This window comes from Podarcis cretensis (assembly GCF_951804945.1).
Source record: "Podarcis cretensis genome assembly, chromosome: 4".
Classification (NCBI taxonomy): domain Eukaryota; kingdom Metazoa; phylum Chordata; class Lepidosauria; order Squamata; family Lacertidae; genus Podarcis; species Podarcis cretensis.
In genome coordinates, this window is record NC_137173.1 from 24,305,890 (window position 1) to 24,331,700 (window position 25,811).

General features: G+C 42.6%; 1 long non-coding RNA gene and 1 pseudogene across 3 annotated transcripts; one reads left to right on the forward strand and one right to left on the reverse strand.

Moving 5' to 3' along the window:
• The first annotated feature begins 336 nt into the window (after nucleotides 1–336).
• Nucleotides 337–2,638, forward strand: LOC307215109. Its single transcript, XR_013838270.1, has 2 exons — nucleotides 337–579; nucleotides 652–2,638. It is a non-coding gene; the product is annotated as an uncharacterized lncRNA (long non-coding RNA).
• Nucleotides 1,346–8,771, reverse strand: LOC307215035 (gap junction beta-2 protein pseudogene; annotated as a pseudogene). Of its 2 annotated transcripts, XR_013843993.1 has the most exons (3): nucleotides 8,609–8,771; nucleotides 2,330–3,618; nucleotides 1,346–2,273 (listed from the first exon to the last, which is right to left on the reverse strand). The product of XR_013843993.1 is annotated as a gap junction beta-2 protein pseudogene (transcript). The 2 variants fall into 2 exon arrangements; XR_013843994.1 differs by having other exon boundaries at nucleotides 1,346–3,618.
• Between the last annotated feature and the right edge of the window lie 17,040 nt (nucleotides 8,772–25,811).

Here is a 25,811-nt window from a genome sequence, read left to right on the forward strand (position 1 = left end):
TGGACTCTCTCTCTTTAGCAACCTGCAACCTTTTTTCCTATAGGTCACACCACAGCCAACCCTAAAGACTCTGCTTCAAACTCTCACGTTGTCTTCTAACTCATAGCTGGCCACCAAGAGCGGTAGACTCGTAATCTGGTGAACCGGGTTCGCTTCCCCGCTCCTCCACATGCAGCTGCTGGGTGACCTTGGGCTAGTCACACTTCTCTGAAGTCTCTCAGCCCCACTCACCTCATAGAGTGTTTGTTGTAGGGGATGGAAGGAAAAGGAGAATGTTAGCCGCTTTGAGACTCCTACGGGTAGTGATAAAGCGGGATATCAGATCCAAACTCCTCTTCTTCTTCCTTAATGGCTCATCTCCCAGGTGATTACTTCAAGAGGAAGCCATCCTCGATGCAGGGATTCAGGAGGTTTGATTAATTTCTAACACTTACTGGGTCGAGGACTTTATGGGAGTCTTGCGCTTAGTTCTTGGCATCTCCAGGTTAAAATTACTTAGGGGGCAGGGAAGGGAAAGCCTAAGCACCTGGAGAACTTCTGCCCAACAGAGTAGATGATGCAAGACTAAATGGAGCAGTGGTCTGACTCCGTATAAAGGTCACAAGCCAAGTTCCAAGGTGTGTTCTGGTCACCCCTCTGATTGTAGGTCAGATTATGTGGGTATTTTGAGTGGGTGTTTTTGAGGGTGTTGTTTAAGGCAGCATTTCAGCAGAATTTAGCTTACAGCAACTGGGGCAGCTCAAATATTTGGTTGCATGCCCTTGCCAGTTCCATTGATCCATATTTCCCCAGTATTTAACACCTGGTGTGCTATACATGCTGATCCAGAAAGTCCCTGGGAAGGTCACATAACTTCACAGCTTATGTGATGCTGAGGCAGGGTTAGTGGGTAAACACGCCCTATGATACCTTTTCTGTGCTTTAAATACTTTAAAAATGAAGGCAAAGCCCACTGATCCACCACCACAGCAAATTTTTCCAGCCCCTCAAGACCTTGCTGGGGTGTACGAAGCCCAAAACTTTGAAGGTAATGTCAACTGCCCACTCCTCAGTCATCATTTGATGAGCAAAAGGCAGCATTGACCATGCACCAGCTGAGCAGAGGGCCTGTGTGTGCGGATGTGAGAATATGCATGAGAGAGTATGGGGTGACCACATTTGTCTTTTGTAATAATGAGAGTGTTTAAGCAATTCGTTTGAACTATTTACAAAACTAGTGACCTATTTATAAATTTGAAATGTCCATATTTGCAGGCGTTTTGCACTGTTACAAGTGGCACTATATTTTCCACTCACTTTTGGTATAAACATAGCATACCCACAAACCCTTCAAGTAACAAAACTGAAGGCATGACAAATGTGATTTATTTATGAGTACAGGATAATTAGGAAAAAAGTGTCATTCATACAAATAATATATTTTGTAGTACTGACCATTGAGTAGCAGAATGTTCTTTTGGCAGTCATTCATTCAATTACGCATTCAACATGCAGAAGCATGAAACACACCAAAGTTCCTGTTTGTCATAGTTGGATTAAGGATGTTCTCAGGGAGACAGAATTACTTGTTCTAGCTAATCCTGATATATCTTTGTGGTTTCCTGAAACTGCTCATAATAGCTGTACAATAATTTCTTCCAACACGGTGTCATATATATATATATATATATATATATATATATATATATATATATATTCAGAACTTTTTAAAGGACAGAATTGGCTTTCTTCCTACATCAAGTGAAAGGCACATTTTAAATAGTAACAAAGTAGTGGCAGAACTCAGCTATAGTTTCTCCACAATTTATTCACATAGGCAGCTCTTATGTGGTATGCCCAGTTCTGTTGCCACCAGATTAATAAAAACCAAGAATATCATAGCACATTAAAGACTAACAGACTTTATCATACCACAGGTTTTCACAGACTGGAGTCCATTTCATCAGAGGCATGGAACAGTGTGCATCTGAAGCACACTCTAGTCCACCAAAACGTACGCTGAGTGTGGTGATCAAAACTGTTACAGAGCAATTTGATGGCATTTACATCTCAACAAAGGGAAATGCATATTAAATATATGATTTTTAGAGCTTCAAGTCCCATTAAACCCTGGTAAGGATTATATAAGGCAGTCAGGGTTTGCACAGCATGTTCAAGAGTGGCTGTTTGCAGATGTAACATGGCTAAACTGTGGTTTAGTGTGCTGTGTAAGAGCAAATGAGAAAAACTCTCCTGTATCAGACTAAAGGCTTATGTAGCCCTACATCCTATTTCTAGACACCTATGTGAAAGACATAGGTTGGGCATGAGCATCATAGCCCTGTCCCACTGCTCCCCCACAAATGGTATTCAGAGGAGGCAGGCTGCCTCTGATTATGGAAGTGAGTGAGCCTTGAGTTTGCTCTCCTCCTCTGGAAGGAAATTGGAAGCATTCAGTATTGTTTTCAACTAACCATGGTCTGTTGTTAAATTTAAACTGGGACAAACTGTGGTTGGTTTTAACTATGGTTTGTATAAACATGCCAACTTCAAACCATGATTTATCTGAATAAACCAGGTTTGTAAATCATAGCTAAAACTAACTGCAGTAAGTTGAGGGGGTAAAGTAATTAGGGAAATAATTGTTACTTATCCTGAGTCCTGAGAATAAAACACCTGATAAAGAATCATGATGTTTGAGGCTGTGCGCGCTTCTCGCCCAAAGGAGCAAAAAAGGAGCTGTTTAATAGTCAAAATACTAGCTTTGTAATTAGATGTATTTGGGTATTATCAGCCTGTACTGATAAAAGAATCCCTGCACTGTGGGTTAAATAAGATGGACTCCCACTATTTAGAAGGTGTGTAATTTACTATAGTTTAATTAAAAACAGATGAGCTTTTGAGCAATGCAAAATAGATACATGACATACAAACATCTAATGATTGGGCAGTGGTTTCTTGGGCTGAGACTTCTTCATGCAAGACTTTAGTATCAAATAAGACAACTCAAGTACATTTAGGAGCATGCAAATGCCTGACACAGCCAGCATGAAAATAGTAAATACAGTTTTCTCAGTGGGACGAGAAATAAAGCAATCTACTGTATTTGGGCAAGGAAAATCAGTGCATTTCACTACACGAGGCATACGGTACCCATCGTACATGTGATAAAATATGTACATGAATGTCGCTTCGAAGATAATTCGGAAGAAGAGGCTGCTGGTGTATGTCCACCATAAGGGTCCTTCGATGTGGAACTTCTGGGTTTTCAGACTTTCAAGGTCAATTTTCTCCCCATGTCGGTATTTCCGTTTCTTCTCATGCCTTCTGTAGGCAACATGCATTGCCACCAGAAGGGCAGGGGTAGACACAAAGATAAGCTGGAGAGCCCAAAGTCTAATATGAGAAACTGGGAAATAATCATCATAGCAGGTATTTTTGCACCCAGGTTGTAGAGTGTTACAAGTGAAATCTGACTGTTCGTCTCCCCAGACATTTTCTGCAGCCACCACAAGGATCATGACACGGAAAATGAAGAGGACAGTGAGCCATATCTTCCCAATGCTGGTTGAGTGTTTGTTTACACCTCCTAAAATGGATTGGAGGGTTCCCCACATGGTGGCTTGTGCGTTCTTTAGCCTATTAAGAAAAAGGAAAAAGAAAAAGCCAAATGATTAATTATTCTATTCCTTCACAAATGAGGAGGTCCTCTGCTGCTAGTACAGACAAGTTGTAAGCAGACGGGCAGAACAATTCTGAAATGTTTTGGCTTCTTTCTCTCCCACCCATTCTGGAAAATGAATGTTAAAACTTGATATACATCTATCCAAAGGAGCACAGTGACATTAAAACACTGACATAATTAAAGGGGTGGTTAAACCAGAGACTTCTTTTGGCATGGGAGTATGTTGATGGTATGCAGTGAATTTATACAACTAGGATTCACATATAAATGAAGCCCATATCTAAGCTCCAGCATATTCTTCTGTTCTGCCCTTATAGAAATATCCATTAAAGGAGGTGCTGTTAAAGGCTGGTTAGGTTATAATTAAACTAAAAACACTGGCATTTTTTCACTTTTCCAAATGCCATCCTATGGCAACTTTAGTTTACAAGATGACTTCAGATGTATGTACAGAAAGCCCGCTATTTGTGTGCATTTAACTTGTGTGCATGCAGGGAAGAGAGGGGAAGGGAGTGGGAACACCTGTGGTCACTGCAACTCATTCTTATTAAACTAAACTATGGTTTGACATTATATCTGAACTGGGTCAGAGGGAGAGGTGCACCTATTTGGCAATGGAAGTTATTATTATCATTAAAAAAAACTTACACAAAGGTAATGGAGAAATACGTTTTCCAAGATACTACATTTTAATGGCATGAAAGAATCTTGCTGTAACTGCAATCGCTGTATCATCACTTATCAATGATTACCATTCCCTGCTATTAGCGCAGATCTACACCACAAATGTAAACAGATTTAGTAATCATCCTCTGTCCTCAGAAAACCCAAAACCCTTAAGCTGTGATGGGGAGTAGGGGGTGTCAAGATATGTAACAATACCGTCAACAAACCTTGATTGCCAAGATTCCTTGATGGAAGAACCCCAAGCAGCAGCAGGAGAGGAGTAGCCAGAACCACAGCAAAACAGGTAAAACTTCTGCCACCAGCTCCCTGCTTTGCTTGGCTTCCCCCTGAAGGAAGGTGAGAGATGCCAGACCATCCTGGAAGACCCTGGATCCACTCACCATTGATTTGCAGGAAGCGACCTGCCTTCTGGGTGGGGTGAGCACCTTGAATTAGGCCCAGAAATGAACTGGTAACTAGTGGGGGAGTTGTTGACTCCATGTGAATTGTCATTTGAGCTAGGGAAGAGGGATGAGTTTTTGTTTATCTGCTAGTTAGTGGGTGGGAGTATTGCCTTGTTTTTTTGTTTCAGTATTGCAAATTGTTTTTTAGTACTATGTAGGGGGCTGGTTTGTTGTTTTTGTTTTCCCACATGTTGAATGAAATATTAGCATATTATATGATTTTCCCTTTTTTTATCGTATGATGTATTTGCACATCTTTTTCTTTAATATTAGTTGCTTGGAGACCTTTGGGTGACAGGCAACTAATCAGCTTAAATATTTATTAATCTGGGTTTTTTATATTAAAAAAACACAACCTGATATAATTTTATAGTTAGATATGCCTGTCAAACAACACCTTTGGGTTCATTTCTGGTGACCCTCAATTCTAATTTTTGTTGATATTGCTAATTAAGGTCAAACTCATTTTTAATCTTCATTTTCATTGGAGATGCCTGCATGCTGGTTTTGGCAGTTCACAAATAGAAATAAATCCAAATGTGTGTGCCCAATTATGCAGCTTTCCTATTCTAAGAGTGTGTTGGCATAGTACTATACAAACAAATAATGTGGTTTAGTAAAGCCTTAACAAGCAAGGCCAAGCTGACTTACAAGAAGACAGAACTCCAACATGTTATAACATAACCCTTGACATGGTAGCTTTCATTACACCCACTAACCCTAAGAAAAAAGTCGATAGATTTTGCTGATGTAATTAGGAGTTGCAGAATCAAGATGAAAAGATGGATAAAATTACCGGTATTTCTTTTCCTACTAATCACCCTCCTCCCTGTAGGATTTGATTTGAAAGCTGCACGGATTTATTTCTTTAAAATAAATCATTTATATGTTTTCCAATAACCAAGGTCTCGGGTTTTCCTATAACCAAGTTCAATAAGAAACCACACCAAACTCTGTGACCACAAATCAAATACACTTCTGCTAACCATTAAATAAGATGAAGACTTTCACCCCTATTAATTCAATTCAAACAAAGCATTCAACCAATAGAAAACAGGATAAATATCAAGTGTTTTACTCTTCTATTATATAGATCAGTGGTTCCTAATTGGTGGTCTGTAGACCCGAGTGAACCTGTGCCCCATTCACATAGCAAAAACTACAATAGAGGTATCAACATTTTCAAAGGAAGGGGGTCCATGTCTTGCCTTTGGAAAAAGAGGGAGTCCACAGGACTTAGCTAACTGGAAACCACTGATATTTTTTGCCAGTATTGCAAAATGTGAACTGACACAACAAATTCCATCTATCGTGTAAGCCTAATGTGTAACTGATGCAGACTCTTAAGGTTGCATTCAACTAAGACAAGACTAAGTAGGCTAAGGTAAAGGTAAAGGTACCCCTGCCCGTACGGGCCAGTCTTGACAGACTCTGGGGTTGTGCGCCCATCTCACTTAAGAGGCCAGGGGCCAGCGCTGTCCGGAGACACTTCCGGGTCACGTGGCCAGCGTGACATCGCCGCTCTGGCCAGAGCCAGAGCCAGAGCCGCACACGGAAACGCCGTTTACCTTCCCGCTGGTAAGTGGTCCCTATTTATCTACTTGCACCCGGAGGTGCTTTCGAACTGCTAGGTTGGCAGGCGCTGGGACCGAGCAGCGGGAGCGCACCCCGCCGCAGGGATTCGAACCGCCGACCTTTCGATCAGCAATCCCTAGGCGCTGAGGCTTTAACCCACAGCGCCACCTGTGTCCCTACCTAAGTAGGCTAGACCCATTGAAAATAATGAACCTATGTTAATCATGCCCATTAATTTGAATGGCTCTGCTTTGAGTAGGGCTAACATTTTATAGAACTCTTACCTATGAAGATTAAGGTTGCAATCCTGTATAAATTCACATGAGATTAAACATCATTGAGCTCAATTGGTTTTTAGTGAAATGCATAGGATTGCATTGTAAAACAGCAGTCCTGCACATACTGGAAAATACTCATTTGACAGACACGGTCCTATGTATGTCTGCTCAGATGATACCTTTGAGTAAATCATTTTCTCAATTCATCTACTATTCTAGAAACCTTAAGGTAAAAGGTTAGGTATATTAATATTAATACTACTAATGAATATTGCATCTTAAAGGTGAAAAATTAATCAGGCAACTGCAGTATCCCTCATGCAGAATTCTGCATCTACATGGATCACTCTGAGTAAAGGGGCAAATGGTTATCCAGGGCTCAACATCAAATCCATTTCTTCCTCCACTGTATGGAGAGGTCATATTGCAGATATTAAATATGTCATTCTTTCTGCATAAACTGTTAGATAACATTTTGAAATTACATCCCTGTATAAAATGCAAATGGTTAGCATATGAAAATCACAGAATGTTTCTCTGCTTGCATCTCTCACCCTTTCTGTCTTCAGCAGTATTATTTCCACTGGAATAATATGGCGGGGGAAGATAATAGAAGAAAAACACATGTAAACATGAGGATAGAATGGCATATGAAATATTAATTAAAATTTCAGCTATGAGGCTTTTTTAAACTGGAGAGATGTTTTATGTGTTTTGATTTCAGGAATCACTTTCTTGCCCCAGGAGGAAGAAAAAATGGGCGTTCCTAGTTCCGTGAGAATTTTACAGGCATTTTCATGACTTAATATTAAGGGAAGTTGTTGAAGCATGTTAACGCTTTAGTCACCCAAGAAAGAAATCACAGATTGTATTGAAAAGAGCTATTGAGAAGTAATATATCCCAAACATTCACTGTATAGTGAATGAAAGCAGTTCTTAGTTACTTCAATGTGAAATGATTTCAGTGGGCCACCTCTGAATATGACAAACATTTGGTTATCACACTTCATATTTAAGGTGCCACAGGATGTCTTGAAAAACTAGTCCTCCTCCTTTTTTGTACTAAGGTCTCTTAGAAGATGAAAATAAGCATCTTACAGGACAAATCCTACCCTTTCCTCACATGTTACGATTGTACCAGAAGACCGAAACTAATATTTTAAAATAAACATTACAAAAATCCTTGAGTTACATGGCATGACCATGTTGCTAACTTTGTATGATAATGTTTCACCATAATGGTGGGGCTGGACTTCACAGCTGGTTAGTAAAAGACAGCATGTGGCTATTAACTCCCAGCTGTAAGTTGTAGACTTTGGCCTTAACATGATGATGGGTCTTTCAAGAGAAAGACCTCTTTTTCCTGGCAGAACCTAAGCACTGGGAACCCAGCGAAGAGTCTGGACTACAGCCAACATCCTGGCAAAAGAAAGATCGTAACATCTTGTGTATCTCACAAAACCGAATGGGGAAAAAACATGTGTGGAGGGATTTGTTTCCCCAATTTTGTCTGTATTTCAATTCTGCTTTATCTCTCACACACAAACAAACGCGCGGAGCGGTCAGACTCCGCATGGTATTCAGCCGCTCCTTTCACTTGAACCCCTCACAGAAATCCTGCAGAGCTGAAAAGGGACCTCCAGGGTCATCTAGTCCAACCCCCCGCAATGCAGGAATCCTGCCCACAGCGAGACCGACCCCTTTCATACGTCTATAAGCCTAGCAAGCCAAATACACCGGACTCTGCTGCCCTGCGAAACGCAACCTTCTGATTTCTCTTGATCTTTTAAAACGCGCGCACAGCGTTTTAACCCCATTCCCTCTCCACCCCATGGAAGTGCCAGGCGCGGACATTTCCATTCACATCGGCTGGAGATTTCATCTCAACCTAAATCTTCCCTTCCCGCAAGGGGGGGGGGGGAGAGAAAGCATCGCCCCTGCAACAGCAGCAGCCCCATCACCTCGCTCAGCTCCGCGCGCGGGAGAAGAAACCGGTCCAGCTGCGTCCCCCCGCGGGGCTCCGTTCCGCTTCCCGGCGAAGTCCAGAGAGCGCCACTTGCTCGTAGGCTGCCTAGTTTCGTCGCCGCCGCCGCCGCCTCGGCAGCTTTGAGGGAGGCTCCTTCCTGTTCCCGGGCAGATGCTCTTTAGCGACGCCTTCGGCAGGCGCGGCTGCAAGGCAAGAGGCGGGAAGAGCCCGTGCGGACAAGGCGGGAGGAGGCGCCACCCTCGAAGAAATGGTTGGGACGCGGCCCCTTCCCGCCCTCCGACGACGCCTCCGCAGCGCTTTGACTTCTCCCCCTTCGCTTCTTGCCAGGGCTCCTGCGCTGGCAACAGCAGGTAGAAATTCAACATGTGGTGTGCACTGCCATTCAAATAGTGTTTGTGCGCACCGTGTCATGTGATTAATAATAATAATAATAATAATAATTAATAAATAATTTTATTTATATGCCGCCCTCCCCAGCCTCCTCAGGGCGGCTAACAACCAATAATAAAAACAAGTTGATTAAAATACAATTTAAAAAACAAGATTAAAATACAACATTAAAACATTAGGATGCAGCCTCTTCACAGGAGGAGAAAGGAAAAAGAAAGAGGCGGAGGGAATCAAATTGGCTCCAAGCCAAAGGCCAGGCGGAACAACTCTGTCTTACAGGCCCTGCGGAAAGAAATCAGATCCCGCAGGGCCCTGGTCTCATGAGGCAGAGCGTTCCACCAGGCCGGAGCCAGAGTTGAGAAGGCCCTGGCTCTGGTTGAGGCTAATCTGACTTCCTTAGGGCCGGGGACCTCTAGGGTGTTGCTATTTATGGACCTTGAGGCTCTCCGTGGGGCATACCAGGAGATATGTGGGGCCGGGCTTACCTGACACCCCCCCTCAATATTTTTTTCACCCTGGGGGGTGTAATAATGGGGAAAGCATCTACAGTGGTACCTCAGGTTAAGTACTTAATCCATTCTTAACCTGAAACTGTTCTTAACCTGAAGCACCACTTTAGCTAATGGGGCCTCCTGCTGCCGGAGCACGATTTCTGTTGTCATCCTGAAGCAAAGTTCTTAACCTGAGGTAATATTTCTGGGTTAGCGGAGTCTGTAACCTGAAGCGTATGTAACCCGAGGTACCACTGTACTGATGAAATTCCACTGCCTCTCTGTCACTGTGCTATTACAACCACGGTGTTAAGAGGTGGATTTAGGGGAGCACAACCCGTTTGGGTGCCAAGGGTGCCAACTTGAATAAAATATGGGGGGGCATGTAAGCCCCGCCACACACAATTGATCATATGTTGCAGTGCGCCCACATCATTAGAATGGCAATGTGCATCAACTGGTCTCCAATATTTTATGGGGGGGGGGGGGAGAGAGAAGGGACCTCAGCTCCTAGGAGTTGGGCTGGGCGCAGAGCCTCGGCGGGTGCCGCCAGGGTTAGGATGCCTCAGCTATACTTTAGAATGGAGCATGAGAGGTAGGGGGTGCTGAATCTTGGTGTTGCACAAGGTGCTGCTGAATTTTGAGACCCCAAGATCTACCGTTGTTAGGGTGGATCAGGAGCGGGAGACCTTTGGCACCTTTGGCCCTGAAGATGTTGCTGAACTACAGCTGCCATTAGCTGATTACAGGGGAAACATCAGAATAGGTACAGAATAAATGCTGCTGTTGTTGTTGGCACTGGTGCCACTTTCCAAAACGGCAATGAGAGTGCACTGGACGCAAAGCAAACTGGAGTGTGTACACACCCTCAGACGTTGGGAGGAATTTAATCAAGGACAGAGTGGTTCATGAGTCGTGATGGCTGCCGTCTGCTGTGCATACATTTAGGGAAATGCTAGCACGTGGAAAGAGACCTGAATGGCCAGCCAATGAGACAACAAGGATGTTTAACTTTTCATACACAAGTATTGGCTTCAATTGGTGTGCAATATGAAAGAAAGACTTCCATTGGCTGTCATATACAATCAATTTTTCTGGTCACATATGGGCACATACATTGTGTGTGTGACTCCAAGGCACATTTAAACCTAGCATGAGAAAACGCCCAAACCCAGGTTCAGACAGATTTTAGGCTTTCAGGTTCCATTTTGTTTTGCTTTTTTTTCTAGGATCTTAAGGCCCACTAACCAGAGCCACATGCCAGATAGGGGCTGGTGGATCAGAACCAGATGTTAAATAGTGATTCAGGGGCAAAGCCTTCTGCACTCATACCAACATGACCTTAATATAAAAATATAAATCAACGTCTCAGTTACAGCAAATCTAATCTGGGGCTGGAGGAAGTTAGCATTTTTGTTACTGCCATTGTTAAAAACTGGGAGTCAGGAACCCCTTGCTATTAACTACTGCAAAATACCCAGCAATTTACCAATAGAACTCAGTCCACCTTCTGCCCACCCCTCTCCTAAGTTGTTAGTCCCTATGATACATGTTGCACATGGATGATGCCACCTAAATGCAACACACACATATCTTGTATCAATTAGATACAAGTTGATCACATCAATAGTAAAGGGTTTTCTTGTCAATACACTTCAAAGCAGTGTCATTGAATGTGTGTGTTCCCCAGTTTTGAAGCCATATTCAGCTACAAGTCTGGTTAGCTTTTCCACATGGAATGTGGGCACTGGGGCAAAGTACACATTAATGGACTAAAACAGGTCATCCCCCCATGTGTTTCAAGTCATATTTGCATATCGCTGTACACAACAGAGAAGGGGTAGATATATTTTCAATCAATGTGTGTTACCTGCTTGGTTTCCGCTTGCCTGCTGCAGCCACCCCACCGACTCCTATTCATGAAATTGTCATTTGTGCATTATCTGCAATCTGCACATGTACAACAGCTGCTTCAAATGTGCACGTCTCATCTTAACTGCATTGCAATGTGTAATGTGGCTTATGGGATTTTTGCCAAGTTGAACAGAAACTTTAGAGCACTTCAAACGGTAACAGTCAGTATTTAACTTCTAAAACGAAAGAGGCTGAAGCTGTGTTTTCATTTCTGGATTCCTTAACCCCCTCAATTGCACAAAATCAGGGGCTTTTGTGTCTCCTTGGTACCCTGGCTGAAGCATGGGAAAAAAGTTCCCGGGTAAGTAATGACATTGAAAGAGAGGCTGGGCGCTTCAGAGGTGTAATATGTGTCAGGACTCATTGTCGTTCCTCACATGGTGTTTTGTTCGATATTATTCTGTGCCAAGCAATGAGGCGCTCTACTGACACTGTCCTGATATTCTGCAGGAAATAAGTGAAGAAAAAACCTCCAGCTAATAGACAAAAACAAACAATGCTCATTTGTATCCTCCGTGCCACTGTCTCTCTCCAAAACAATAAGGATGCTACACCATCACCAGTCTTGCTTGCCTGGAGTGAGACCTCCAATCTTATCTCAAAAATGAAAGATTCCTAGCAAGTCCTGTGGAAGAAGGGGCTCCTGTCTGAGAAGAAATTGCCTTAAGGATCCTTTCTGTTACTATTCACTGGCAAAGAAGCCCTCTAGGATGTGCCCTTGTCAGGAAAAAATGAACATTACCACCACCACTATGGCCCATTGATGTGCTTTAGCACGATAAACTACACTGCTTGGTAAGACTCAAGTTCATTCCCCATCTACCACCAGTGTTTACAGCAAGAACACTGCAACTTAATTTTAAAACAGTAAAAGTAAATACAGTATGCATTTCAGTGCTATGCAGCTTTAGAGCAAGTGGATAAAAAAAAATGGAATTTCATTATTTATTGGTGGATGAAAGGGTCAAAATGCATTTGTAAGAATTACTCAACTTTTCTGGCTCATTTGCTCCTAGTGTAGGGTATAGTTAGATTAAATCCAATTTTGTGCCTTTTCATTCTACTAATTTTTGATCCCCCATTGACTGGGTGCCACCTTCCTGTTGTGGTATGTTTTCAGAGTAAACAAACAAAGGCAACTAATGCAAACATGATAATGAGGCTTAACTATTAGGCATTTGCATTTTTAAGTGCATCCCCTCTGAGCACTGCTTCCCAAGTTACCAAATTCATAAATGGAAGTCATATTCATGTATGAAACTATAAAATTCATGGGCATGGGTGTGCACAGCACATTTCATTAAGGTGTGCACCCATAGATGATGATAATGATGATGATTTATTTCAGTGAAGGAAGGCGGGGAAATGATGAGACAAACAAATAAGGACAAGGAAGAAGTAAAGGGGCAGAAAGCTAACAAAACAACCACAACAAGAGGGTAAAGAAGCCAAAATGAAATATTTTTCCTGCAGAGCTGACCTGAGGCATGGAAGACCCAGAGGGCCAAGGGTGGGGTAGCTCCTTCTCTTCCTTGCTTGAGCAACAGCAAAAACAGGTCCTCACTTTTATTGAAACCATTTTTATTAATAATGGGCATGCATGTTTTTAAGTCTCACAATAAAACCCCACTAGTAACCAAAGGGTGCAGTGAGACTTGCAAGTTGTGCTTTGTGCCTGCAATGTAGGCAACCTTTTGAGGGGTAAGTAATCGAGCAATGCATGCCAGCAGGAAGAGACTGCAGATTCTGAATATTGACATTATGAATCCAAAAAGGGTCTTTAGGGCAATTCCCATAACTTAGTTATTCCAACTATTTATTCATCATATTTGCCTGCAGATATGAGCAGCAGTTGGGACACGGGTGGCTCTGTGGGTTAAACCACAGAGCCTAGGACTTGCCAATCAGAAGGTCAGCGGTTCGAATCCCCATGACGGGGTGAGCTCCCGTTGCTTGGTCCCTGTTCCTGCCAACCTAGCAGTTTGAAAGCATGTCAAAGTGCAAGTAGATAAATAGGTACCCCTCCGGCAGGAAGGTAAACAGCGTTTCCGTGTGCTGCTCTGGTTTGCCAGAAGCGGCTTAGTCATACTGGCCACATGACCCAGAAGCTGTACCCTGGCTCCCTTGGTCAATAAAGCGAGATGAGCGCCGCAACCCAAGAATCGGTCACGACTGGACCTAATGGCCAGGGGTCCCTTTACCTTTTATGAGCAGTGTTGTTTTTGCTTTTTAAATTATCGGGCAACAGAGAAATAGAATCTTGAAGTTCAATTTGTAAGTGTGTTTGTAATTCCACAAGTCCCATGTGGCTAACCTAAGGAGGGTCTGTCATGTAGCCTTCTTAAGTGATTAACATAAAACTTGAGTATTTGCAAATAAGATAATATAAAATTGATTTTGTAATTGTAAGGCTACTTATAATAATTGGGGAAAACAAGGTTTGAGGGAAAACATCTCCATTTTCAAGTCAACAGAACATGAGACGAGCCTTTCTCTACTTATAATGTTTTGTGATTAAGAAATTCTATTTGCAGTGCGTCAAGTTTTTCAGTAGTATACTTTACTTTCATTTACAAGTCATCATTCTTCCTTGTACCTGATGACATATTTTTTTCTCTTGCATAATTGTGGTATTATTGCGCATTCCTTCTATGGGATTGTGGTTCTGATTCATCAAGGCACTTAAGTGCAGATGGATACATACTGTGATTTCCCTCAAATAATAATACGTGCGCTGACATGTTTTTGAAATGTGTCTGTGAGGCAATATTCTCTGCATTTAGCGCACCTACATTGCTATATTATGCAAATATAGTGTCTAATAAAGCCAGTAATAGAATAGTTTTCCAGAGTTCAGTCAGTAGAGCATGAGACTCTTAATCTAAGGGTCACGGGTTTGAGCCCCACGTTGGGCAAAAAGATTCCTGCATTGCAGGGGGTTGGACCAGATGACCCCTGTGGTCCCTTCCAACTCTACAATTCTGTGGTGTGGGAGCATACAGGGATGCTGTTGAACTCCAAGTTGGGAGGCACGCATGCAGAGGTCAAGTTGAATGAATTGGTTCTTCTGAATTGAACTGGTAGGGTTTTCTTGAACTGTTGTAGTCACACAGACCACAGGGATTGTGTTTATGGGCTCCATGCAGAGGAACCAACTGGTTCAATAGCATCCCTGCATGCATCGGTCCTAGCTGCAAGCTCTATGATCATCTGGTGTAGCATGTGATTAAGGGACCACTGGCTAGTGATGCCAAGAAATGTTCTTTATACAGTGGTACCTCAGTTTACAAACGTAATCCGTTCCGAAAGTCCATTCTTAAACCAAAGTGTTCTTAAACCAAGGTGTGTTTTCCCATAGAAAGTAATGGAAAATGGATTAATCCGTTCCAGACGATGACAAACAACCCCTAAAACAGCAATTTAACATGAATTTTACTATCTAATGAGACCATTGATCCATAAAATGAAGGCAATAATCAAAGTACTGTACTATAAAATAAGTAAGACAGTATTGTAGATGATAATTTTTTTTAAAAAAAATTTCATATGTGCACTGATGATAGTCATTGTTTGGATGGGGGGCTTTTATCTATTCCTGCAGTCACACAATCAACCAGTAGCTGAACTAGGTTCTGCACAGTCACAAAAACAAGTCACAAGCCACAGTCACAAGTCAGTCCCATAAAACAAAGAACAAGTCACAGTCAAAAAAAGCCACACAAATAAAACACAAAAAATAGCAAAAACAAAAGCTCCAAATGTTACCTCTGTGTTGCATGGGTGCTTGGGACTCAACAGCCAACAGACTCAACAGGAAGCCTCTAATTGGCAGCTGGGGACTCAATTTACAAATGGAGCACACTCAACAGGAAGCGAAACATGTCCTGCTTCCAAGGCAAAGTTCACAAACCAAAACACCTACTTCCAGGTTTGCAGCGTTCTTATTCCAAGTTGTTCATAAACTAAGCTGTTCTTAAACCAAGGTACCACTGTACTGAGAAAAGGGTCTTCAGGCTGGTTATAAGGGATAAAGTGGTAAACCTGGGTTCATGTGGACTCTTCATGCCCCAAATGTCCTTATCCAGTTGGACCAATGTGTGAGAAAGACAGCTCCAAGTTGCTTTTCACGCTCTTTACTTTCCAGGTTGGGCAGGCTTCCAGGAAAACATTACTTAGCAATGAAAGGTGGTAAGTAGAGCAATTATGTCCCCAACCTTCCTGGTACTCTGCTTCTCCCCTCCCCTCCAAACCTAATATTTGATTGCAGATTAAAAATGGGGACATGTCCCTTTTGCATCACAGATAAAAAGTGACGTTCAATATTCACAGAATCACAAGTTTCTCCTGTGCAAGCTTCTGAGCTTGTGTTTTAGGAAATTAGAAGGGAGGCTTCCTGGGTGGGGGCTAGCTGCAAAGCTAAATGGTGGCATAATTTTATGTCCCTGAGCATGACCAGGGTGGTGGTGTCGCTTTGTGGCACAACTATAGGCTTTGGAACTGCAGAAATTTCACACCAGGAATGGTAATGATTCAAGGAATTTGAGGCTCCAAATCAAGTTTGCACATTTAGATCTAAAATAACAAATCACAGGGGGTTGAACTTTATGATCCTCAGAGTCCCTTCCAACTCTACAGCTCTATGATTCTATGATCCACCTCAATAGGGACACTCATCAAGGCTGCCCCCTGTCGCCGCTGCTTTTCGCAGAGAAGTCGTTGGATTAGCCATACTTGACAAACCTTAATAGAGACTCTGACAACGCAAAGAGAAAGGGAGAACTCAGCCTTGCCAGTGAATGGGTGACTACGTGAGAGACATGGTGCAAACCCTTTGTGTTTGTTTCACCATACTAATTAATGTGACTGTTTCCCGAACGTAGGTTGGTCAAGCAAAATAGGTTACTTTCTTAGCTGCGTCACGGTACAGTATTTTCTCTGTGCTCAGTTAGCATCCTTCCTTGACTTGCATCACCTCTAGGATTACAGTGGTACCTCAGGTTACATACGCTTCAGGTTAAATACGCTTCAGGTTACAGACTCCGCTAACCCAGAAATAGTGCTTCAGGTTAAGAACTTTGCTTCAGGATGAGAACAGAAATCGTGCTCCGGCAGCGCGGCGGCAGCAGGAGGCCCCATTAGCTAAAGTGGTGCTTCAGGTTAAGAACAGTTTCAGGTTAAGTACGGACCTCCGGAACGAATTAAGTACTTAACCCGAGGTACCACTGTACTGAGCAGTGACAGCATTGTACTCTAGATGGTGTTTTTGAGTAGATTTCCACCCCCTTTGAACCAAACTACACATTATGTCGGCTACTATATGTGCTTTTAAATGCATAATTAGTATTAAGCAATATGGGTGTACTTACGCTGAAACCAACTGGCTGCGCTGGAATAACACCACAAAATGTTCACAAGCATTTCTGTTACCCAGACAAAGTTGCAAAGTTAAACTGTTGAAATAGAGGTACAGTGCTGTCCCCTGTGGTGCTAAGATCTCTGTGTTATCTGTGTTATCTCCCAAAATATATCTTCCAAAAGTTTTTTTTTTGGAATTATAGGGACAGAACTACCTAAATTGTATAGAAATTTATTTATGCATGCTACCCCAGCAGCAAGAATGCTACTTGTCCGAATGTGGAAAGAAGCAGAAGTCCCAGTAAAGGAAGAATGGATACAAAAACTCATGGAATTTGCAGAAATGGCAAAATTTACTGGAAGTATAAGAAATCAAGACCATTTTTTTAAAATAAAAGAATGGAAATGGTTTATTGAATATTTACAGATAAATGATAAACAGATAAAAACATTATCAGGATTATTGTAATAACCTGCAGTTCCACAAGAGTATATTTTTATAGTAGATAATCAAATGAGCAAGTGAAATGAATTTGGATATGCAGAAGATATTTTTAAAAAATTAAGGAACCACAGAAAGGGGGGAAGGAAGTCAAATTTTGAAATGGTAAATTGGTTGTAAAACTAATGAAATGTATAAACTTGAAAAGTATAAATAAAAACTTTAAAAAGTGGGGAAAAAAACCTCTGTGTTACCAGCATAACGGGTGATTTTTATGAATGTCCCCTGCTGATAATGTAATGATAATCACCTGTCCTTTTCTGCATTTCCTTCTGACCTCGCAGTTCCCTACTCACCCAACTTAGGATAACACTTCATGCATCTGATGGAGCGAAGTTAATGAATGCCATAATAAATTGGTTACTGTGAGCTTCTGATAAAGTCCAAGCAGGTGTCTGCTTGTGCAATAATGCTTTGTGTTCATCACCTCCTCCATGCAGAACCCTGCATGTTCCCCCAAATCTTCTCTGGAGGCTTGGGGGGACCCTCCAGTGGAGATTTTGTGGGTGCTTGGGGTGGCTGGAGGTGACAGAAGAGGAACCAGGCACCCATTGCACAAATGGGAGAGCTTCCTTGTATGCCACCTCCGGTCTTTAAGATGCCCCAAGTCTCTTTGTTATCATAATGTTTGCAACCCAAGGAATGCTGTTAGCCTAGAAACAATGTGGCTGAAGGACAGGTGAGGATTAGACAACAGACAGAAAAACAAGAATGTGTATGACTAACACTGGCTATTGCTCTATGTATTTTGCATTTATTGGTGAAAAGTGTATCTTTAATTTGATGGGGTGACATGCTAAAAAAAAAGTAATTGAGATCTCTACAATTTAAGAAAAGCCACTAGTTTAACCACCATATGCAAATTGGAGAAGTAAAAATAAGTTAGTTTATTCAACTAAAAGCCAAGCAATTCTCATCTTGCGAAGGAATTAACTAAAAAGAAGTTATGTGTTTTTTATTTTTCTGTAACAATGTATGGACCTAGTGTGAACTTTCTGTAGAGATGTAGACCTCTTTTCTGCCTCTTCTCTTTATGTTGACAAAAAAACCAGAATTAAAAGTTGCATTTGATGGTTCATAATTGCTGTTCATTTTCTAGCACTTAATTTTGCAATGTCCTGCAGCATTTTATGGAGGGCAAGGGATGCTACATAAACATTTTACCTGTTTGTGTGTTTTTAAAGTCTCTGAAAGACCTTAATTACTGACTGGTGCTGAATAAAGTACTGGTGAGTCACAGCCACAGAGGATGATATTTGTATTGCAAAACTGGTCAAGCCCAGTGAAGCCTGGGCCAGAGTCCAGAGATGTGCCAACTTTTGATCCAAGATCAGCATTTGATGCCAGTGCTTGGCCCTTAAATGTAATAGCAGCATTTATTCATTATCTCCATGTTTTATTTATTGGAAAGGTCAAGACTTGGGTCATGTTGCGCATATGATAGGTGGAAAATGGCAGCCTTTAAGCTTACTAAGCAACAACACTGAATATCTAACACGTGAGGTGCAAGGTTCCTTCATTAATTTAAACAGCACATAACAATTGGGGTCTAGGATACTTCAAGGACTTTCTAATCCCTCATATCCCTGCCCAACAGCAGAGGTTTGGGGGGAAGTGACTGTTAGTTGTCCCCCATAATTTAGACAGAATCATAGAATAGAATCATAGAATCATAGAGTTGGAAGAGACCACAAGGGCCATCGAGTCCAACTCCTGCCAAGCAGGAAACACCATCAGAGCGTTCCTGACATATGGTTGGCAAGCCTCTGCTTAAAGACCTCCAAAGAAGGAGACTCCACCACACTCCTTGGCAGCAAATTCCACTGTCGAACAGCTCTTACTGTCAGGAAGTTCTTCCTAATGTTTAGGTGGAATCTTCTTTCTTGTAGTTTGGATCCATTGCTCCGTGTCCGCTTCTCTGGAGCAGCAGAAAACAACCTTTCTCCCTCCTCTATATGACATCCTTTTATATATTTGAACATGGCTATCATATCACCCCTTAACCTCCTCTTCTCCAGGCTAAACATGCCCAGCTCCCTTAGCCTTCCTCATAAGGCATCGTTTCCAGACCTTTGACCATTTTGGTTGCCCTCCTCTGGACACATTCCAGTTTGTCAGTGTCCTTCTTGAACTGTGGTGCCCAGAACTGGACACAGTACTCCAGGTGAGGTCTGAGCAGAGCAGAATACAGTGGCACTATTACTTCCCTTGATCTAGATGCTATACTCCTATTGATGCAGCCCAGAATTGCATTGGCTTTTTTAGCTGCCGCGTCACACTGTTGGCTCATGTCAAGTTTGTGGTCAACCAAGACTCCTAGATCCTTTTCACATGTACTGCTCTCAAGCCAGGTGTCACCCATCTTGTATTTGTGCCTCTCATTTTTTTTGCCCAATTGCAATACTTTACATTTCTCCCTGTTAAAGTTCATCTTTTTTGTTTTGGCCCAGATCTCTAATCTGTCAAGGTCGTTTTGAAGTGTGATCCTGTCCTCTGGGGTGTTAGCCACCCCTCCCAGTTTGGTGTAATCTGCAGATTTGATCAGGATGCCCTTGAGTCCATCATCCAAGTCGTTGATAAAGATGTTGAATAAGACCGGGCCCAAGACAGAACCCTGTGGCACCCCACTAGTCACTCTTCTCCAGGATGAAGAGGAACCAACCAAGAGGAACCAGGATGAAGATGTACGGTATGGTTCATATCCACCAAGAGCCATGTGTTTAGCACGGCAGGCTAAACAATTTAAACTTCCAGCAAAGGTCAGTTTAGCTCCCTCCCTAATGAACTTCTGGCACCAACTGAAAACATTTTTTGTAAAATATATACACACACACACACACACACACACCATTATATATACAGTGGTATCTCGGGTTAAGTACTTAATTTGTTCCGGAGGTCCGTTCTTAACCTGAAACTGTTCTTAACCTGAAGCACCACTTTAGCTAATGGGGCCTCCTGCTGCTGCCGCGTTGCTAGAGCACGATTTCTGTTCTCATCCTGAAGCAAAGTTCTTAACCTGAAGCACTATTTCTGGGTTAGCGGAGTCTTTAACCTGAAGCGTATGTAACCTGAGGTACCACTGTAGTAGTGGACCATGCAGGTATATGCATGTGTTATTTCTGGTTGGTAATTCATTTAAACTTGAAACCATACTTTGGACTGAGGAAAGGGCAAAGGCCAGCAACCGCAGTTGCATAAGCCAAGACACAGGTCAAGGGATTTTCAACCCCCTCTCCTTTTTTGAATAGCTTTATGCATCTCGGCTGCTCAAGTAGAGCTTCCATTGCCATTCACATGGGGGACGAATTAAAGAGCCTATTGCGGTTGTCCTAGTTTTGCAGAGAAAATGCATAATAGATGGGATTGCTGGGATAAACTGTTACGTAAAGGGCAAATAACAAGAGTCTGGGGAGTGACTGGAGCTCTGGGGCGCCAGCTGGCTAACCAAAGTTATTCCTTGGAAGAGATCTATATCTCAGCAACTTGTACACTCAGTCTTTGGCAAACCCTTGTTGAAACTGAAGCCCACATTAAAGACAGCAGGAAATCACCAGTTATTAATGTAAAGTCTAGTCGTCACAACGGATTGGGCTGTTAAGTAAACACGCCTTCCGGAGGTCAGATAATTATTATTATTTTTTTAATAATATTTATTAAAAATTTTCCAGAATAAAAAGGAAAGATAGCAAGAAAGAAAGAAAAAACAAATATGATTTACACTTGGTTTCAGTGGCATCTTTCCCGGACTTTCCCCCCCCCTCCCCCTCTTGTATTCCATTTCCCTTAAATTGATTCCACAGATTCTTACCCCAAATTTTAAACCCTTATTTGTAATTTTAAATAACCCATTTATTCCAAATTAATTTATCTTATTTATCTTAATGAACCATTTCTCCTTATATTTTATATAATTCCCTAAGATCGACCCCATTTCCCTTCCACGAATTCCCCTATTTTCAAACAACAAACATGAAAAAAGAAAAGAAAGAAATAATATATAATTTTACAGCCTTTGGATTCCAAATCTCCCGCCCCCCCCCATTCCCCGGTTCCAATCCCCAAAGTTCATCCATTGTCTACTGCCAGCCTGGTGTATCCACGTCTATATCTCAACTCCACTTTGCCGTCTTTTGATAGCTTTTAATTTCAGAAAGTCCAATCTCGAAAAAACTCTCAGAAAAAGTCATTGTTCTTCCATCCAGACCTCTATGTTTAAGAGTCTAACTTAAATTCTATTTCTTGGTCCTTTTAAAGTCTGGATGTTCCAAATACTCCGGCTTCAAATTTGGTCCAGCTCTTATTCCTCAGGTTGCTTTTTCCTGTTCTGCTGCAGAAACCTTCTAATTCAGAAACTTCTTGTTCTCCACAGAGGCTTTTGTTATTCAGGAACATAACTTGCGTCAAGTCCCTTCCTTTCTTCAATAGATAAATCCATTGTCTCCTTTAGTATAGAAACCTCTGTAGACAAAATAATGCTTCGTTTTTGCAGCTTTCCCAAGAGATAACAGATCCTGCTCAAATTCATAGTATTTTTCCACTTGCTGCTACTGTTGCAATGTCCCAGCCTCCCTCTAGAGGGAATATGGTAACTTAATTTCTTTCAAAATCAGACCCAAAAGTCAAATAACTTGTTGCCTTTATTTCCAATAATTTATGTCCAAATTGTAATAAATCTAACCAGCAAAGCCATCGTAACAAAGTTCTCTTTTATTTTCCTGCTTTGACAGCTACTTTGACAGCTGTCAAAGTTTCTGTGTCTCTTCACCAGTCTCTCATAGCGGATCGTTCCCGGTTCCTGGGGGGGTTGCATTTTAGTTCCCACAAATCAGTCTTCTCCTCCAGCACAATTATTGTAATTTCCCTTCGTGAAGTTAAAATTTTTTTTCAGGTAAACAAGTTCATCTCTCGATCTTAGTTGTCAAATCCTTGCGTTGAGCCATCTACAACGGGGGGGGGGGCGGACTTCCTTTTTGCACTCCCCCCGCTCGCTCCAAATTCAAAGATCAAATTTCCCTTTTAAGTCCAATCAATTTACTCACGGGTTGTTCCTTTTAGTCCAAATCCGAAATTTTCAAAGAAGAAGTCGTTGCTCTCCGCCGAATGGCATGCGGCTTCGCTGGGCAGGGGAAGCATTGGACTCACAGCACCACACCCCCCCCCCGTCACCCGCTCCGCAGCCTTTAAAAAGGCTCCTTCGCGGGTCGGGGGGGGCGCAAACGGTGCCCGCCGAGTCACCAAGTCCATGGGCATCTCCGCCCATGGTTTTTGAGGGTCCCCGCGTCGCCGGCACGGCAGGACCCGACCCCTACCCAGCCGACTCCCTCCGGAGCTCGGAGGGAGTCCGCCATTCGGCGATGGCGCCGACCCGGAAGTCCCAGAGGTCAGATAATTAAATACCTTCCAAGGTGTAACAAGTTCTTCAGAGTTTGCAACATGTCTCTTTGACTTCGCTGGAAAACCAACTCCTGTCAATTATCTAGCTACATGGTCTTGCATTACTGACACTGGAGTGCAATTCTGCTTCCTGGGAACTGGAAAAAGCCCCACCTGATGTGTTGATGTCTGATAGTTACAGGAAGCCTCTGGTGCATGACTGTGTCTTCTGTGGGGCAAAAAACCCCAGATTTATAGGATGATGCAAGAGAGGGCAGGAGGAGTTCATTCTTTCATAGAATTGCTAAAGCTCTCTGTAATACATAGCATCTGAAAGAGAAGCACTGTTGCCAAAGAGCTTGTGCCAGTCCAGATCTGTGCCCAGGATGATGACGAGGATTAGTTTAATTTACGACCCACCCTTCAGCCTAAGGTCCCAGGGCGGGTTACGTCAATTTAAAATGCAACATTAAAAACAGTTTAAAGCAAACTTACAATCACAAAAATAGGGTGGTAATGTGCATCTTAGGTGTCAAAAGCCAGGGTAAGGAGGTGCGTCTTCAGCATTCACCAAAAGCTGTGGAGTTAAGTTGGAGTTTTTGTGCTGCTGAGGATGCCATAGTGAAATGCTTGGATTGCAGTCTGATTCACTGGCATCTCTAAAAGTATATCTGCCCAAAGCATCCACTTCAATTTTCCACAGTCTTGTTGGGTAGATCCTTTCCTTGAACTGCTTATATGGTCATGACCAGGAACCAATTGAGATATGGGCCTGGTAACCTGGGAGACAGGAGTGCCTGGCGTGCTCTGGTCCATGGGGTCACGAAGAGTCGGACACGACTAAACAACTAAACAACAACCTGGGATATTGCTTCATTGCCAAAGGATGTCTCTTCATCCTTTCTACCACCTTCTCCAGCAGTCTCCTTGAAGGACACTAGTTCAGTGGGAGAGCATCTTCTTTGCATGCAGAAGGTCCCAGGTTTGATCCCAGACATCTCTAGGTAGGGCTGAGAGAGACCCCTATCCTGGAGAACTGCTATTAATCAGCATCAACAAAACATTTTATTTTTATTTTCCATAAAACCTTTGCAAAGACAACTACCTAGGAAAGGGGAGTGTGAACCATCTCAGGTTCTTGTTCCTTTAAGTTCATTGGGTTCATTCACTCCAAGTGTGTCAGCATAGTTGAGCTAGATCAACCAATGGCCTGACTCAGTAATGTGTGAGGCAGCTTCTTATCGTTACAGATCTGGGGTGACCAAGTTTGGATGTGCAAGGGCACTCATCACTCCTAGAACTAGTGAATGTTAGAAATTAATAAACGGTAGAATTTGAATAATATTTGGAGTATTGAAGGGAAGATGCCAGACGTCAGATTTGAAATACAGGCTGAACCAGTTCTGCTGTTCAGGAGATCACAGATAGTGATGCCATTAAGGAGAACTAAATGCCATGGAATCATAGAATTGTGAGTTGGAAGGGACCTTGAGGGTGCAGGAATGCCAGACCATTCAAGGACAATTGACCAGGAAGGTGCTGTCCTTCCTCCAGCTGTGTGTTAGTTAGCAGAAGAAATAGCAGAGTTTGGGAGGTTACAGGAGGCGTGATATCACACAGGAGAAATGTCCTTTTGAAAAACAAGAGGTCTGGATAAGGGGTGTGTGTGAGAGCAGAGGGTGGGGAGGAGCTCCTTGGAGCAAGGGTTCTTGGGAAGGAGAAAGGATGTGGGCAGAACTCCATGCAGGTGAAGGCAGAACTATCTTGGCAGGCTGGGACAGAGGCATGGAGATAGCGTTGAGGATACCTTGGGCTCAAGTGTTGCGCTGCTGTGGGGAACAAGCCCCTCTTGAGATGCCCTGAACTCTCTCCAAAGCAGACCCAGGTGTAAATATGTGTACAATAAGCCACATTTCTTAAAGACACCATCCTCCGCTGTGCCCAGTCTTCCCCAGCCTGGCTACCTGAGGTTGCTTGCAGAAGGAGCTCTTCTACCACAAACCAGTTAATCAGATCTAATTGTATTGGTTTGCAATGATAGTTCTTCCACATCATCCTGGTTGTTCTTTTGTTTTTGTTTATTAGCCCTGGATATCCATTGTGACTTGTCCACCCAACCTCCATACCTCTGGGCAGATCTTGACAGAAGGGATCTGCACTGTGGAGTGTTTTCATTGTCACTCCCTGTTCTCCTCTAGCTTTGCCCGTTCCCAGGCATATACCGTATTTTTTGCTCTATAACTCACTTTTTCCCTCCTAAAAAGTATGGGGAAATGTGTGTGCGTCTTATGGAGTGAATGCAGGCTGTGCAGCTATCCCAGAAGCCAGAACAGCAAGAGGGATTGCTGCTTTCACTGCGCAGAGATCCCTCTTGCTGTTCTGGCTTCTGAGATTCAGAATATTTTTTTTCTTGTTTTCTTCCTCCAAAAACTAGGTGCGTCTTGTGGTCTGGTGCGTCTTATAGAACGAAAAATACGGTAGGTTTTCTGTGTCTCTATGTATGCACATCTTTTTTTTTTTTTAATAATAATAATAAATATCAGGATGTGCACAAGCGTGCAATAGCTAACATTCCCAGTCTGATTCAGTCAGTAATCAGGTCTCACATTGAGCAAAATGGAGGGTTGCACCTTTTTTTTTGAGGAGAGTATCATTTTTTGTTTGGTTTGGGGTCCCCCCCTTGTAGAATAAACCCCTGTCTGGGAGAACCCTGTGACCCTTTCTTTAAAGAAAAGGGAAGGTGTGGAAGGACAGTTGATCACACATCTTGTCTGGAGCAATGGTGACAATTTTGGGTAGCATTGTCATCTTGCTCAGGGCGGCTGTATGCATGACTGGACACCACTGCTTAGCTAATTGTCATGGGTGTCATTAGTAACTGAGAGTTAATGAGTGTACAGTGCACTGGTGATGCAAAGCTAGGCTGAGGAGATGCAAGTGAGGGATTTGGGCAATTGTTCTATGGGGGGAAAATATTGTGTTGTGCTATATCAATCCATTCCTGCTGAAATCCCCTCTTTTTATGCAAATATTAAAAAGCTAAAGGAGCTTTTAACACCCTGATGCATTTGGTATCAGCATGAGCCAAATGAACATTTAGCTTAGTTTTTATATAATGATCAAAAATATTTATTGAATAGTCCCCCGAG